Raw genomic sequence first — 15585 nt, 5'->3', positions numbered from 1 at the left:
ACCAAATAGATTAGTTCATTACCTTTTAATTCAGTCTTACTCAAATGTTCCTGACACAAGCAGAATGGGATGGTTCACATATTGGTGGACCAGGAAGCAGAGTGCAGACTGGAACCATGGGCCGGCATATCCTTCAAACGCCAATCCCCAGTGAGCTACTTCTACCAGCCAGGCCCCACCTCCTAAAGTCTCCACCTCCTAAAATAGCACCACAAGCTGAAGACTGACCACTAAAAAAAGAGCCTGTGGGGAACAATTCAGATTCAAATCAGAAGAGAGGCCTTGTTAGGAGAAGTAAAGTCCTAACTCTGCTCTGTCTCCTCTGATACCCCACTAGCATTAAGGGTGCTTCTTACTGTAGGGTAAGAGCAGATGTCTGGGCGCCCACTGTGGTCTCCATTGACATCAGAAGACTATGTACCTCCCTACTACCTGATGGGGAGTAAAGTCTTGGTTCCTTACTCAGTTTTCTTTGATACTACTCTTGTTAGGGGCAGAGGTAGGAAATGAGGTCAAGAAGAGGCAGAACTGAGGCTCCCTGTCACAGCCTGCCAAGGATTATAGTCTAGACTCTCTCTGGCTTATGCTGGCAGGGAAGGCCTGTAGTGTTCTTTTAATCTGCTTGTTTTGGAGCAGGCAGTCACTATCTTAAAGTCGTCTGCCTTGTGCTTTTCTGGGATCCTTTTTTGCATGTTCCTCCTATCACTTCAAGTTGCTAGCCTACAAGTCTTTCTGGAATATACTGAGGAAAAGAAAATATAAGAACTATAACATGCTGTTCTTTTTGTGTTAAGGTTCCCTAACTAGTCTTTATTCTTGTGTCTACACTTTACATATTTGCTTATACCTAAATATTAGCCATTGAACAAATAATAATTAAGCTATAATCCACAGAACCAGAGAGGACAGGCATAAAGGAAGGGACTGGGGGGACACATGGATCTCCCTGGGAAGGAGAAATAGAATAGATTTTATGGGTGGAATGGAAGCAGGAAAGGGGGATATGGGAGAAGAGCATGAGAACAAGAGGATCAGGTGGGGAGGAAGAGGAGAGACGAGACTGAGGGAGCGAACATGAAGGGAGAGACAGCTAGAACTAAAGGACATTTGAGGGGTGGTATGGAAACTAGTACAGTGGAAAGTAACAATAAAATGACTCCTAATGATATTCTGCTGTACTCAGATTGGTATCTTATTCAACTATCATCAGAGAGGCTTCCTATGGTTCCTGTAGCAGATGGGAACAAATACATGGACCCACAGCCAGACATTACACACACTGATAGAGACCTTGAAACACACAGCTCTAAACAAGATGTCTCCATCAAATCCCTCCCCTCAGAACTCAGGGAACCCCAAAGAAGAGGAGGCAGAATAAGTAGGGAAGACAACAGGGATGGAGGACACCAGGAGAAGAAGGCCCTCTTAAAAAAACTGAGTAAAGCTCCTATGAGCTCACAGAGACTGAAGCAGCAATCAAGGGCCTGCATGGGTCTGCACCAGGTCCCCTGCACATATACTATAGCTTTCAGTTTAGCACTTTTAGGGGACTCCTGGATGTGCGAATGAGTAGGTCTCTGATTCTTGTACCTGCTCTTAGAGCTCTTTTATTTTTCTGTTAGTTTGTCTTGTCCAACAAGATAAAGATGGTTTTTGTTTTATTATATTTTATTTTGTTATGTTTTGTTGTTACCTCTTAGAAGTTTGTTCTTTTCTAATGAGACAGAAAAGGGGTAGATCTGGATAGGAGAGGAGGTGGGGAGGTACTGGGAGGAGTAGAGGGAGGGGAAACTATATGTAGATTATATTGTATGAGAAAAGAATCTATGTTTAATAAAAGGAAAAATGTTATACTGTTTTATATCTAATGTTTACAGTTTGAAACTATATTTAACAGAAGGAAAAAGGAAACAAAATGTTAAGTCTACTTTAACTTCACCCAAAGTCCCTGCTTTCCTAACCCCCGACAGATTCTCATGTGGCCCTCCCTGGCTGGCCTCAAACTCACTGTGAAGCCTGAGGATTACATTGAATGTCTGATCCTCCTGCCTCTACCTCCTGAGTACTAGGATAACAGACATGTTCTCTGTGCCCAGTTTATGTAGTGCTGGGGATCAAATCCAGGGCTCTGTGCATGCTAGGCAAGTACTCTACCAACTGGACTACATCTCCAGCCCCTAGAAGGTCTGTTTTAAGAGCCTTTATTATACCATGTGCCAGGTACCATGAGAACAGATGATCCCAAACCTGCAGTGCAGAGCACTATATTCAAATCCCTGCTAACTTGAAGTTCAGAGAAATCCTATTTGTCATTTGCTAGCTAAGTGTCATAATTATTTAACCACTTGCTTTTTTAACAGCAATGGACATGCTACTTCACATGGTTGGAAATAGCTAAGTAAGATTTTGCATTAAAAAACAGCTGATCTGCCTGGCATGGCCTTATACCTGTAACCCCAGAATCTGCAGGGCTGACACAAAAGTATTGCTGAGTTGGAAGCCAATCTGGTCTCCATAGCAAGAGCCTGTCTTAAAATAAACAATCTCTGTGAGTTGGAGGCCAGCCTGGGCTACAGAGTGAGTTCCAGGAAAGGCGCAAAGCTACACAGAGAAACCCTGTCTTGAAAAACCAAAAAATAAAAATAAATAAACAAACAAGCCAGGCGGTAGTGGCGCACACCTTTAATCCCAGCACTCGGGAGGTAGAGGCAGGCGGATCTCTCTGAGTTTGAGGCCAGCCTGGACTACAGAGTGAGTTCCAGGAAAGGCACAAAGCTACACAGAGAAACCCTGTCTTGAAAAACCAAAAAATAAAAAAATAAAAAATAAACAAACAAACAAAAAAACAATACCACATAGTTTTCTCACTAACTCTGAATCTATTATATCAAAGTGGTAATAAAAACTGAATTTTAGAATCTTTAGATTTAAACAAGCTCTGAATTAGTAATTATTTGCCCTCAATTTTCTTATTTTAAAATACATCCACATCCCAAATTAATTAAGAGAAGTATTTATTAATACATAAACTAGGACTAACCTGTAATTTCAGTGTAGAGATGAATCTATCTTGGGTTCTCACTTCTTGTTCTAGTTGGAGAGTATTCTGGTTTTTTCCAGCTTCAGAAACTGGAGCCCCGAGACCAAACTGATGTTCTTTGGTGGTAACCTAGTAGGAAGTATGAAAAATAATGGAGAGGCAATCCATTTAAAACAGAGCTGTAACTTTTTACATCAGTAAGTTTTGAAATTTATTAACATTCTATTTCATTCATATTTTCTATTGTTTTTAACTTCCCATCAGCAAAGCAGAGGATACCAAGCTACGTTTCTTAAGAATCTATAGTATAAAGCCTAGGGCTAGTGAGATGTTCAGCAGTTAAGAGTGCTTAATCAGAGGACTGGAGCTCAGATCCCAGCATTCACACTGAGGGGAGAAGCTCACAAATGCCTCCAGCTCCAAGGGATCTGATCTGATGTCTCCTTCTAGCTTCTGTGTGTGCCATGCACACATGTACTCATGCCCCCCCCTCTCTCTCTCTCTCTCTCACACACACACACACACACACACACACACACACACACACACACACACCACACCTTTAAAAACAAAACAAAAGACCTGTTCAACAAGAGAGATACCATCCCTGCATCCCTGGTACTGGAAACCTAGATAACTAATCAATGCTAGTGAAATCATGTTTATTGGAGGAGAATCTGCTCATTCTACTAATCTACTACTAATTTACTAAACCAACATAATCCCTCACAACAATCTGTAAACATTTCCCCTTACAGCTACAGCTATGTGTAGTCCTTACCCCTCATCAAGGAAACTTCTCTTTACAGCCGATGGAGATACTACAGAAAACTACAACCAATCAATATGCAGAGTTGTGGAGCCCAGCCCCATCTACAAAACACTCCCACACATTGCAGAGGAAGGGACAGAAAGACTGTAAGAGCCAGAGGATCAGCAGTTTGCTGAGATTGTGTCTCCTAGTAACATCAGAAGTCACACTCATAAAGTCTCACCAACATGACCACCCAAGAGTGAGCTGAATAAGGATGACACCAACAAACCTGTCAAACTGGACAGGGAAAAGCCCATGAGGTCTCAACCCTACACAGGACTATAGGCAACTGAGTAAAGCTGGGAGCAGGAGAGGTGGTATTCCCTAGAGAAGAGCCAACAATAGTTGTCCAGTGCCAAACTGTCAGTCTTGAAGACATATATACAAGTAACATTATATGGACTCAACAGGCTAGAGTTAGGAATATACATGTGTATATATATATATATATATATATATATATATATATATATATATATGCATGTAATGGCAATTGATGAAAAAAGAGACTATGAATTTGAAGGAGAGCTGGGCAGGAAATATGGGAGACTTTGGAGGGAGGAAAGGGAAGGGAGAAGGATTGTAATTAAAATACAATCCCAAAAATTAAAAAAGGAAAAGAAAAGAAATGTATCTATGTTTTCCAAATAAAACTATGATAGTGAGTATGCTTTTTAAAGATGCATGCCCTATCCTATCACTTTCCTGACGATACATGAGTTGGTAGCAAACAAGAGTCTACCTCCAAACCTCTGTCAAATATGGTAGCCATTAGTCACATGTTAGCTATTGCCATTGATAGTAACACAAAGTTTGCTAGCCATCCATAAGGGGATACTTTCTCTAAAACATTTACAATTTCTATAAGTAAAAAGGCAAAAGAAATATTCTAACAGAAAAATTAGAAAAAGCATATGAATATTTATAGAAACATTCAATACCTTTTGGAGCAGTGGTTCTCAACCTGTGGGTTGTGACCCCTTTAAGGGTCACAAATCAGACATCCTGCATATCATATATTTACATTATGATTCATAACAGTAGCAAAATTATGGTTATGAAGCAGCTACAAAACAATTTTGTGGTTGGGGGTCACCACACCATGAGGAAGAGGATTAAAGGGTTGCAGCATTAGGAAGGTTGAGACCACTGCTTTAGTGAGATGTGATATGAATTAAAATAATACTGAGGACCCACTTTTAACCAGCACCTTGACAAAAGCCAATAAATTGGATGTGTGTGTGTGTGTGTGTGTGTGTGTGTGTGTGTGTGTGTTATACATGAGTGTACAAATGCAGAGACCAGAGCAGGATATTGAGATCACTCTCCACCTTATTGAGACAGGGGTCTCTCACTGAACTGGAAGCCAACCATTTCGGCTAGATTGTCTGGTCAGAGAACCACTGAGATCTACTTGTCTCCATTCTCCTATGCTAGGGTTCTGGACATGTGCATTCATGTCTGGTTTCTGGCATAGTGCTAGGGATTCAAACTCTGGTTCTCCTGCTTGTACAGCAAGCATTCTTATCCATTGATCCATCTCCCCAGACTCAAACGTTAGATATCTAACTTATCATACCTATGCATCATTTGTGGTAGTATGAGATGATTGTTTATGGAAAGCAATTATGCAAAATCTATTAACACTAAAAGTATACATATAGCTTCTATCCAAATAATTTCATTTCTAGGAATTTATCATACAGATGTACTATCTAATTACATCTAATGTACATCTTAGAACAAATGTTCTAAGTTTTCCAGGTTAGCATAGTAGCCCCACTACTCCACTATGTTTTTACTTAGCAATACATCTAAGAAATTATGTCATTTAGAAAAGTAGTATTCTCTTCCTGAATCAAGTCAATCATCGTGTTATAAGTGAGAATTTTCTAAGAACATCCTAGACCTTTCCTTCAACACAGCTGCTGTTCTTCAATATCACTCTCAGGAAATTATAAAATCAAGATATCCCCACTGACTAGCTTGAGTATACCCTGTGCAGCCTGGCATCAAAGTAGGTTGGTGGATCTATTTCCTTTTCCTTCCCTAAATAAGATAGAGGGTGCATTTCTATGCATCTCTAGCTACTGCCCACCTGGAATGTCCGCATAAATCTCACAGACTACTTAAAACTTTAGGAGCTATATAAAAATCCTACCACTTCTCACACAGTTTCTGTTGAGAACTGTGCTCCTAGTTACAAACATTTGACTCAGGAAAGCAGAATAAATAACTTCTCACTTTGGCAATTAATTTTTAAATTTTGGTGAACATATGAATCACAAAGGAGTGTTGTTTACATGCAGAATCTCATTCACAGTACACCTGAGATCCTGCAATTCGAAAAAACTTCCCTGCAGTCCTTATTGGCTTTCCACCACACTTCAGATTGCCAAGATCTATTTTTGCCCAACATGCAAAGTTCTTCATAATTTGTTCCCTTCCACTTTATCACCTAATTAACACTTCCAAGAACTATTCTACAAATTCTTAATACATACATCTAGAAACACTCTTCTTCACTAACATTTTAAGGCTCAGTTTGAACTCCATATTCTCAAGATCAATTCTGTTTTTTTATAAGGATGATGTCATCAACAAGATATATATATATATATATATATATATATATATATATATATATATACTGATTATAGCACAATTTAGGTAAGTATTCATGTTTTCTAGATGTCTTCCTTACACATTTACTTGAACCTTAAAAATAAGCAATGTCTAAAAGTTGTCTCCACCAGTCTTCTGAGAGTCGGTCTCCTCCCCGCCACCACCGTGTGTGTGTGTGTGTGTGTGTGTGTGTGTGTGTGTGTGTGTGTGTGTGTGTAGGGCAGAGGACAATCTCAAGTGTCAGCCCTAGCCTTTTCATCTTGTTTTAGACAGGGTCTTTTGCTTGTCTGTTGCTGTGTATGCCAGGCTAGCTGGCCCATAAGCTTCCAGGGTTCTCCTGTCTCCACCACCCATCCTTGCACAGGATCTCTGCAATTACAGATGCTTGCTACCATCTGGCTTTACATCATGGCATTCTGGTTAGTTTTTGTCCAACTTGACACAAACCAAGGTCATACTGAGAAGAGGGGACTTCAATTGAGAAAATGCTTCCATCAGACTGGCTTGTAGGCAAGTCTGTAGAGCATTTTTTGGATTAATGATTGATATGGGAGGATCCAGACCATGTGAGTGGTACCACCCTTGGGCAGGAGATCTTAGGTGGTATAAGAAAGTGGCCTGAGTAAGCCATGAGGAGCAAGCCAGTAAGCAACATGCTCCATGGTCTCTGCATCAGTTTCTGCCTCCAGGTTCCTGCCTTGAGTTCCCACTCCAATTTCTCTTTAAGACTACAACTGTGTGGAGGTTTGAATAAGATGTCCCCCATAAGTCTCACGTATTTGAATACTAGGTTCCCAGTTGGTAGCTATTTGAGATTAGGAAGAGTGGCCTTGTTAAAGGTGATGTGTCACTGGGGGTGGGCTTAAGGTTTCCAGGCCTCTGCCATGCACTCTGTTTCCTGCTTATGGATTAGGATATGAGCTATCAGATGCTTCAAGCTTGTCTGCAGCCGTGCTTCTCACCATGGTGGTCATCCACTCTAACCCTCTGGAACTGTAAGCCCCAAATAAACCCTTTTTTCTTCTTTTTTTTTTTCCGCCCCCACTCCCAAACCCTTTTTTCTATAAAGTGCCTTGGTCATGGGTTTTTTTTTTTTTTTGGGGGGGGGTAATTAATTTATTTGCACATTGTGATTTTTATTTACAAGGAGAAAAGAGAAAATACTTAGGAAACAGCTTGGAATATAGACTTAATATTAAGAAAGCTGTACAGCAGGAGTTGATTTGGAAGTCTCCTTTTTAATTTTTTTTTTTTTCACTTTACATGCCAAGTACAGTTCTACCTCCCATCCTCCCACTCCCTCGCACCTCCCCCCCACCCCATCCCCCTCCACTCCTCAAAGAGGGTAAGGCCTCCTGTGGGGAGTCAACAAAGCCTGGCATATCAAATTGAGGCAGGACCAAGCCACTCCCTCCTGCATCAAAGCTGAGCAAGGTATCTCTCCATAGGGAATGGGCTCCAAAAAGCCAGTTCATGCACCAGGGATAAATCCTAGTCCCACTGCCAGGGGCCCTACAAACAGACCCTGTCACCCACATTCAGAGGGCCTAGTTCAGTCCCATACCAGCTTCCCAGCTGTCAGTCCAGAGCCCATGAGATCCCACTAGGTCAGGTCAGCTGTCTCTTGTGGTTCCCCATCATGATCTTGTGGTATTTTACCACAGCAACAGAAAAGTAACTAATACAAACTGTAAGCAGAAATAAGCCCTTTTCTCCCCAAGTTCCTTTTGGTCATGGTATTTTATCACAGCAATAGAAAACATGAGTTCTGAGGATCAAAACTCAAGTCCTTATCCTATCCACTGAGCCATCTCTCCAGCCTCTAGAGTTCTTTATATAACAGGTAGGTGTCTTAGAGCAGTGTGCTAAACAAACTAAACTTTTCTTTATTCTCCTTAGTAAAATGACTAGTCAAGTGTGGATTCTACAAAATTAGATATTAGGTCAGTCTAATTAACTAGGAAAAGCCTGTCTAGCACTTCATGCCAGAGTTGCTACCATCCCTCCCCAAGCTTTCAAGGCAATACTGTGGGTAGCAAAGAGAGTTATATATCCAAAACTTCAGTTTATGGCCTGCTAGCTTCCACTCCAATACCATATGAGTACTTTCCACATTCCAGTGATCTCTAATATCAATATCCATCAAAATGGCATTTGATGTTTGTACAAACCTCAAAGAATACACATGAAATTTTCATTCTCAACTGGGAAGTAACACAACACAGTAAGAGCATTTTAATATGAGACTTCCTCCTAGTTCCACATTTATTTATATTTATATTTATATTTATTTATTTATTTATTTATTTATTTATTTTGGTTTTTCAAGAGAGGGTTTCTAAGTGTAGCCTTGTCTTTCCTGGACCTTGATCTGTAGACCAGGCTAGACTTGAACTCATAGAGATCCATCTGCCTCTGTCTAAGTGCTGGGATTAAAGGGGTGCACCACCACCTCCCAGCCCATTACATCTTAATTGTATAACCTTAAGCACACTATTTCTCTGGAGATGGCTTCTTCATCTATTAACTAGGGATGATGCTACTAGTGCCTACACCTCATAAAATTGTGTAAGGGTTAAATGAATATTAAGTAATGTGTATAAAGACTTAAAATAGTGCCTGACATATAGTAAACACTAAACATTATTATTATCACTATTTATTCCTCTCATTGATTCAAATTTTCTAATCACCCATCAAGTTCTACTGACCTTTTCACTAGAACATTTCTTAAATATATATTCTCTCTCTCTCTCTCTCTCTCTCTCTCTCTCTCTCTCTCTCTCTCTCACACACACACACACACACACACACACACACACACACACAAATCAGCTTTAGTTCATGGTATCAGATTGCAACAGTCATATCTATTCACCAAAGTTTTATATAGTTATACTAAAAAGTAATACTCATGTATAAGGACAACAAATGGAGAACAAAAAAAACCATACAAGTTCAACTTTCAATTAATCTACAAAGTCCAGAGCACATAAATAAGTATACAGCACAGTATGATTAGCACTCTATCACTGTAAACTCAGCTATGCTATGAGAACATAGGCAAAAAGGGGCTCCTGCATTTACTTGTCCCCAAAGGCTTAGAATCTACTTTCCATTCCCCAAAACCTATGAACACACCTGTATCAGAGCACTTAACACTGTGTCACTTTTATTGAACATTCACTGCCATAGCAACTTTACAATGTCTGAAACAAACTTCTGAAATCCCTCATCTACCCCTCGTTCCTAGCCTTGCCCCACATTCTTTCCAGATCTTCTTCATGTCGAGCCAACATCAAGTGTGTACATGCCTAAGGTAAAAGAAAAAAAAAAGTGAAGAGTCATCTTTGGCTTTTCTCTTTCTTGATCTTCATCTAATATATCAACAAGTTAAAATGCATCTCCTAAATCCATCCATTTCTACATACTTTATATGCATGTGCCTAGACCCGGGTGCCACCCTCCCCCAACTGCAAATTTCCTACTGGTCTTCCTGCTCCTTCCCTTGCTCCATAAAACTTATTCTTCACCCTAAAGTCAAGTTAATCACTTTAAAATGTTGAGAGGCTGATCAAAAACACGCCAACAGCTTTCTACCGCAACTAGGATAAATCCAAACTTCTAAAGGTCCTGCCTCTTTAAAGACCTAATACTTTCTTCTTCACCTATCAATCAGCTTTACTGTTTAGCTTTCTGTTCCTTTAATGTGTTGCTCTGACCTGAAAAACTGTATGTCCCTCAATCTCATATGAATAAATCCTAGTCCCCAGAATAATGATAATAAGAGGTACAGGGGCCTGTTGGTAGTAGAACACACACTTAGCATTCTTATAGCCTTGGGTTCAATTCCTAGCACCAAAATATAAACAAGCTACCCTTATTACCTTATTAACATCCCTTATAGGAAAGGCCTCAGATTTCTCTCCTACTCTGTACCGTGAGGAAACAACAGTAAGGTATCTATGAACCAGGAAACAAGCCCCCACCAGATATGAAGTCTTTTATTGCCATGATCTTAGAATCCCCAGCCTCTAGAACAATTAGGATTAAATATTTGTTGTTCACAATCTACCTAGCACACAGCGTTTTGTTACAGCAATGCAAATGAACTAAAGCGTGTTCCATTCCCATTTGACTTCATGCTTTCTTCCCATTTTCCCTACCAGGTACATTCTCTCCTCAGCTTTTTAAAAACCTGGCTGACATCTTCTCAACCTCAGCTCTTTGTTTTGGATGATGAAAGTCTCTTCTTCCCCGACTTCCTCTTTTTTTTTTTTTAATTTGTTTATTATGTATACAGTGTTCTGCCTACATGTGTCCCTACAGGCCAGAAGAGGGCACCAGGTCTCATTACAGGTGGTCGTGAGCCACCATGTGGTTGCTGGGAATTGAACTCAGGACCTCTGGAAGAGCAGCCAGTGCTCTTAACCACTGAGCCATCTCTCCAGCCCGTACTTTATCTCTTAATCACTCTCCACTTAGGCTATCTGCACTTGTCACTTCTTGAAATTATATTCTTTACTTGTTCACCTGTCTACTGTCTATTTCCTTCCACGGGAATATAAATTCCAACATGTCTAGGCTGGTGTCTAGTTGCTAAGTTTGAAAAATGTCCACCACAAAGTTGCTTTATGAAACATTTGTATTTACCCAATAAAATATTTAGTTAATAAAATGTTTTTCAAAATAATGAATTTTGATTAAACAAAGCCATTTCTGTGGTGAGGTGCAATAAGTATTAAAAATCAAAATATAAAATGTAAGCTTTTGCCGGGCGGTGGTGGCGCACGCCTTTAATCCCAGCACTTGGGAGGCAGAGCCAGGAGGATCTCTGTGAGTTCGAGGCCAGCCTGGGCTACCAAGTGAGTCCCAGGAAAGGCGCAAAGCTACACAGAGAAACCCTGTCTCGAAAAACCAAAAAAAAAAAAAATGTAAGCTTTTAATCAGCATAATTGCAAGAGCCAAAGAGGCAGAATGAAAGTTAGAGAAAGACTAAGGTTGTAGCCAGTATACTGCCAAAAGGAAAAAAGCATACTTCATTCTTTTGAAGAGACCCCTTTCAGAATCAAACAAATACTGGGTCTCTCAAGAAACGCAAGTAATAGCTGAGCATCCTTAATCTGAAAATTCAAGATTGAAATCCTCCCAATTCAAAACTTTCTGAGAAACAACATGATGCTACAAATGGAAAATTCCATACCTGACCTCACTAGAGTGGCCAAAGTAAAAACCCAGTGCACCAAAAGTTACATAAAATGACCTGCAAGCTTTGTACTTAAGGTTCATCTGAAACACAAACGCATTTCCTGTTTAGATTTGGCCCCCATTCCTGGGGTGTATCATGTACATGCAATATCCTAAGTCCCCAAACTCTGAAATGGCAAGCAACACTTCAGATCTTAAGCATTTCTGATGAGTGATGTCTAACCTGCATACACAAACCACTTCAATATTTGCCTAAAAGCCAGGGCCAGTAAGATGACTTAACTGATAAAGGCACTTGTGCCTGAGCCTGATGACTGAGTTTGATCCCCAGGACTCATGGAGTGAAAGGACAGAACCAACTCTCACAAGTTGTCCTCTGACTCCCACATGTGCACTGTGGCATGTGCCTACCCTAGCAAGCAAGCAGACAGTGCGCACCCACCCACCCACCCACAATGAATTTTTTTAAGAAAAGGAATTCCCTAAAGTCTTTCAAAGTGATGATGCCCTACAGCAGAGAAACAATTAAGATGTGAATTAATGTTGACTAGTGAAGGGGGAAAACGGTGAAGAACATGAGATCCAGGTAAAGAATACGTGCTATACTCTGACACAAGAGTAAGAAAAGCAAAAATAAGTGAAATTTTAAACAAGGGGTAAAAAATCTGAGAAACTTCATATCTAGTGGGACTTAATTTTTTTTTCAGTGAAATAGAAGTTAACATTATGTTTAAAAATATCAAATGGGGGCTGGAGAGATGGCTCAGAGGTTAAGAGCACTGGCTGATCTTCCAGAGGTCCCGAGTTCAATTCCCAGCAATCACATGGTAGCTCACAACCATCTATAATGAGATCTGCCCTCTTCTGGCATGCAGGCATACATGCAAGCAGAACACTGTATACATACTAAATAAATAGACCTTTAAAAAATATATATCATCAAATGGTTGGGAAGGATAGGGAGGCATATAGGATCAGGATACAACAATGTATGTGTATGAAATGTCATCATGAAACAGACTATTTTGTATCTAACTTTAAAAATTTAGTTAAAAATGATTCATCGGGGTCAAAAAAGTACTTACAAGTATGAGGGCCAGAGTTCAGATCACAGAAGTTATATAAAAAGACTAGGCACAGCAGTGGAGTGTGTGTCTGCAATCCTAGGACTGGAGAAGCAATGGACAAGAGGCTCACTGGGACTTGCTGTCCAGCCAGACCACTAAATTGACCAGCTCCAGGCTCAGTGAGAGGCATTACCTCAAAAACTGGGTAGAGAGGGATTAGGGGAAAAAAACCCTTGTCAACTGTGACCTCCACACACATGTATACACATGCATATAACAAACACACAAGCACACACATAACACACAAAGTATCAATACTCTTAAGCAAACTGAGGTACAAATTAGGTATTTTGCAAATGTCTATTTATTATAGATACAATAATTGAAAATACTGGAATGTTTTCTATTCAATTCCGAAAACTGCTTCTGCAAAAGCTAAACTAGAGTTAAGTTTTTGTTTTCTTTTATTACGATTCTCTCCAGAAGTTTAGATTTACACACTCTTCAAGGTAGGCTTGAATTACCTAGCAGAAGATATGATAACTGTACAAAAATATTATGAATGTTGTGTTTATATTTATGACAAAAATAAATGAGTATGTTTCAAGAATTTACTTCAAACAAAATATTGAAGCCACAAACTTTTCTTAAGGTTAAAAAAAAGAAAAAGAAAACCAAAACAAAACTTTCCAGTCATTCCAATCCAATTTCCAAGCTCATCTCCTTTCTACAATGCAGTCTCCAGAGTAAAGAAACAACTTATCTCTTCAATGAGCATGAAACAATGGCCTTAGGAGAGGCAGTGTTTATCAAGACCTCTTAGAAACACAAGAAGGGGGTTGGTTGTTTTCTGAAGGCCTTTCTGGACCAAAGGGGTTTAGTAATATAAGACTTAGACTAACAGTGTAACTAAAACAAAAGAACTACCTTTCAAACTGCCTCCCTTCAAAACCTGAGATGCATATATTTTAGTAACCATAACCCCATCAAAGAGTTACTGCCAAAAACAATTTTAAAACTCTACTATCCACCAACAGTAAATTGTGGTATACTTTTACAACTGGATACTAACCAGCAAACTAACCAGAAGCAATAAGGATAAATTTTTTAAGCGTTGAGTAAAGAAGCAGTAGAATACCTGTTCCAATTCCCTTTATATAAAGTTCCATAACAAGGCAGGCTATAAGGCGTGTGTTCGCATAAGATGATGATGAAACTATCAGGAAAAGCAAGGGAATGGCTAACATTGTCAGACTGGGGAATGAAGAGCATGTGATCTGTGAGGGAATAAATAACACCTGTTCTAATGGCCGCTCCTTGTGGAGGACCTTAAAATCAAATTATTTTCAAACAAACTAAGGCAGAAGACAGAAAACAGGATCCAGAGACTTTCTTTGCCTGGTTATAGTCTGGACTTTGAAACTGCCATTAAATAATATCAAGGTTTAGGGTTGAAAGGAATATTGATTGATGTAATATTTATCTTCTTATCTCTTTCTCAATAATTAAGATGGAAGGATTTAATTCACTGCTCAACTAAAATCAAACAATTATGTTTTGTTCCTGAAGCAGAGTTAAATGCGATAACTTCCCTTTATACTATCAAATAACCTCTTCCACTTTGAAATTACTGTGACTTTATTTCCTGAAAGTGAACAAAATGTACTCGAAATCCTGAAAACTAAAATAAATTTAAAACGACGAATATCGTGACACGCAGATCTGCGATGGGGGGCTAGTAAGAAAACACAGAACACTGTCACTTGTGCAAACTTTTCTTAAAGTCTAAATCTTTGACTGAATACATATTTATTTGCATATACTTCGGCGTTTTTAGGTATCAAGTGCACAACAGCCGCCTATTTGAGACTTAAAAAACTTTTCAAACAAAAGCCCTGCCTTTCCTCTAAACAAAGCTCTAAAAGAAATTGAGATGTCCATGCAAAAATCTCAATCTCTGCCTTCCCCTGCCTCCCAGTCTATAAAGAGACTGAGGAGACCAGGGGGTCAGGAAAAGACAGGTTGAGCTTCCAAGTGCCTCGGCATCACCCCACAGTGTCTCCAAGCCAAACAGTCTCCCAACAACCAAGCTGAAGCAGGAAGCGAAGCGGTCACCATAGGAACTGGGCTCGATCCTTAGCTCCCGAGAAGCTAGAGTAAGGTTTGCTCCTGGAAGCCGTCCCACCCGGCATGCCCACCCCGGGGGCCACCGTCAGACCCCAACACCTCTCCCCACCCTCTTGCAGCCGCCCCGGAGTGGCTCTCCTCTAGCCCGGCGCACCTCCGTGCCTTCTACCTGGAGCTCTGGAGCCCTCCCCCGGCCTCCCGGGCCATCGTCCTCCCCGGAGCTCATCCCGGCTACTGACGGGCCTCCCGCCCTGCCGGAGATCCAGGCCGGCCCCCGGCCTCCATCCCCCGCCCCTGTCTCCTCCTTCCCATCCCGGGGGCCCCGCCCCGGCGGAGGCGGAGACTCGGCGGGTCGCAGCGGGAAGAGGGCGGGAGCGGTTAGCTCCCGGCTGGCCGACGCCCCGCCCTCACGCTCTGTACCTGAAGGGGGCTCTCCTTCCACCTCCCCGGCGCCTCCGCTCCACTTCCGTCCGGCGCGCCCCCAGCCCCCGTGCGCACGCGTACCTGGCTCGACACGCCCTCTCGCGGGGACTACAAATCGTGTGCGCGCACCCGAGAGCACGTAGCGACGTGGACAGCCGCCGGCCCGCCTGTCCGGGCTGCGACCAGAGGCCTTTTCCTGGCCCATCCGCGCCGCGCAGGCGCACGCCCACGCAGCGCCTAGATGGCGGACCCGTGCGTCCTGTCTCCTAGTAACCATCCTC

At 41.2% G+C, this 15585-nt stretch overlaps 1 protein-coding gene across 13 annotated transcripts in view; it reads right to left on the bottom strand.

The window, feature by feature from the left end:
- The window catches only part of Tsga10 (testis specific 10), a 100326-nt gene extending 84758 nt beyond the window's left edge, over positions 1 to 15568 (bottom strand). For 10 of the 13 annotated variants that reach the window (XM_059244090.1, XM_059244085.1, XM_059244095.1 and 7 more), the window contains exons 1-2: positions 15302 to 15568; positions 3041 to 3169 (exon numbers count right to left, since the gene is read on the bottom strand). The gene's annotated coding sequence lies outside the window, so the exon portion shown is untranslated. Of the gene's footprint in view, positions 1 to 22; positions 211 to 3040; positions 3170 to 15301 lie in introns of those variants that run through there. The other 3 variants (XM_059244087.1, XM_059244091.1, XM_059244089.1) reach the window with 3 other exon arrangements.
- Between the last annotated feature and the right edge of the window lie 17 nt (positions 15569 to 15585).

Source organism: Peromyscus eremicus, chromosome 16_21 (assembly GCF_949786415.1).
Source record: "Peromyscus eremicus chromosome 16_21, PerEre_H2_v1, whole genome shotgun sequence".
NCBI classification, from domain to species: Eukaryota; Metazoa; Chordata; class Mammalia; order Rodentia; family Cricetidae; genus Peromyscus; species Peromyscus eremicus.
This window is presented reverse-complemented; position numbering and strand designations above follow the sequence as displayed.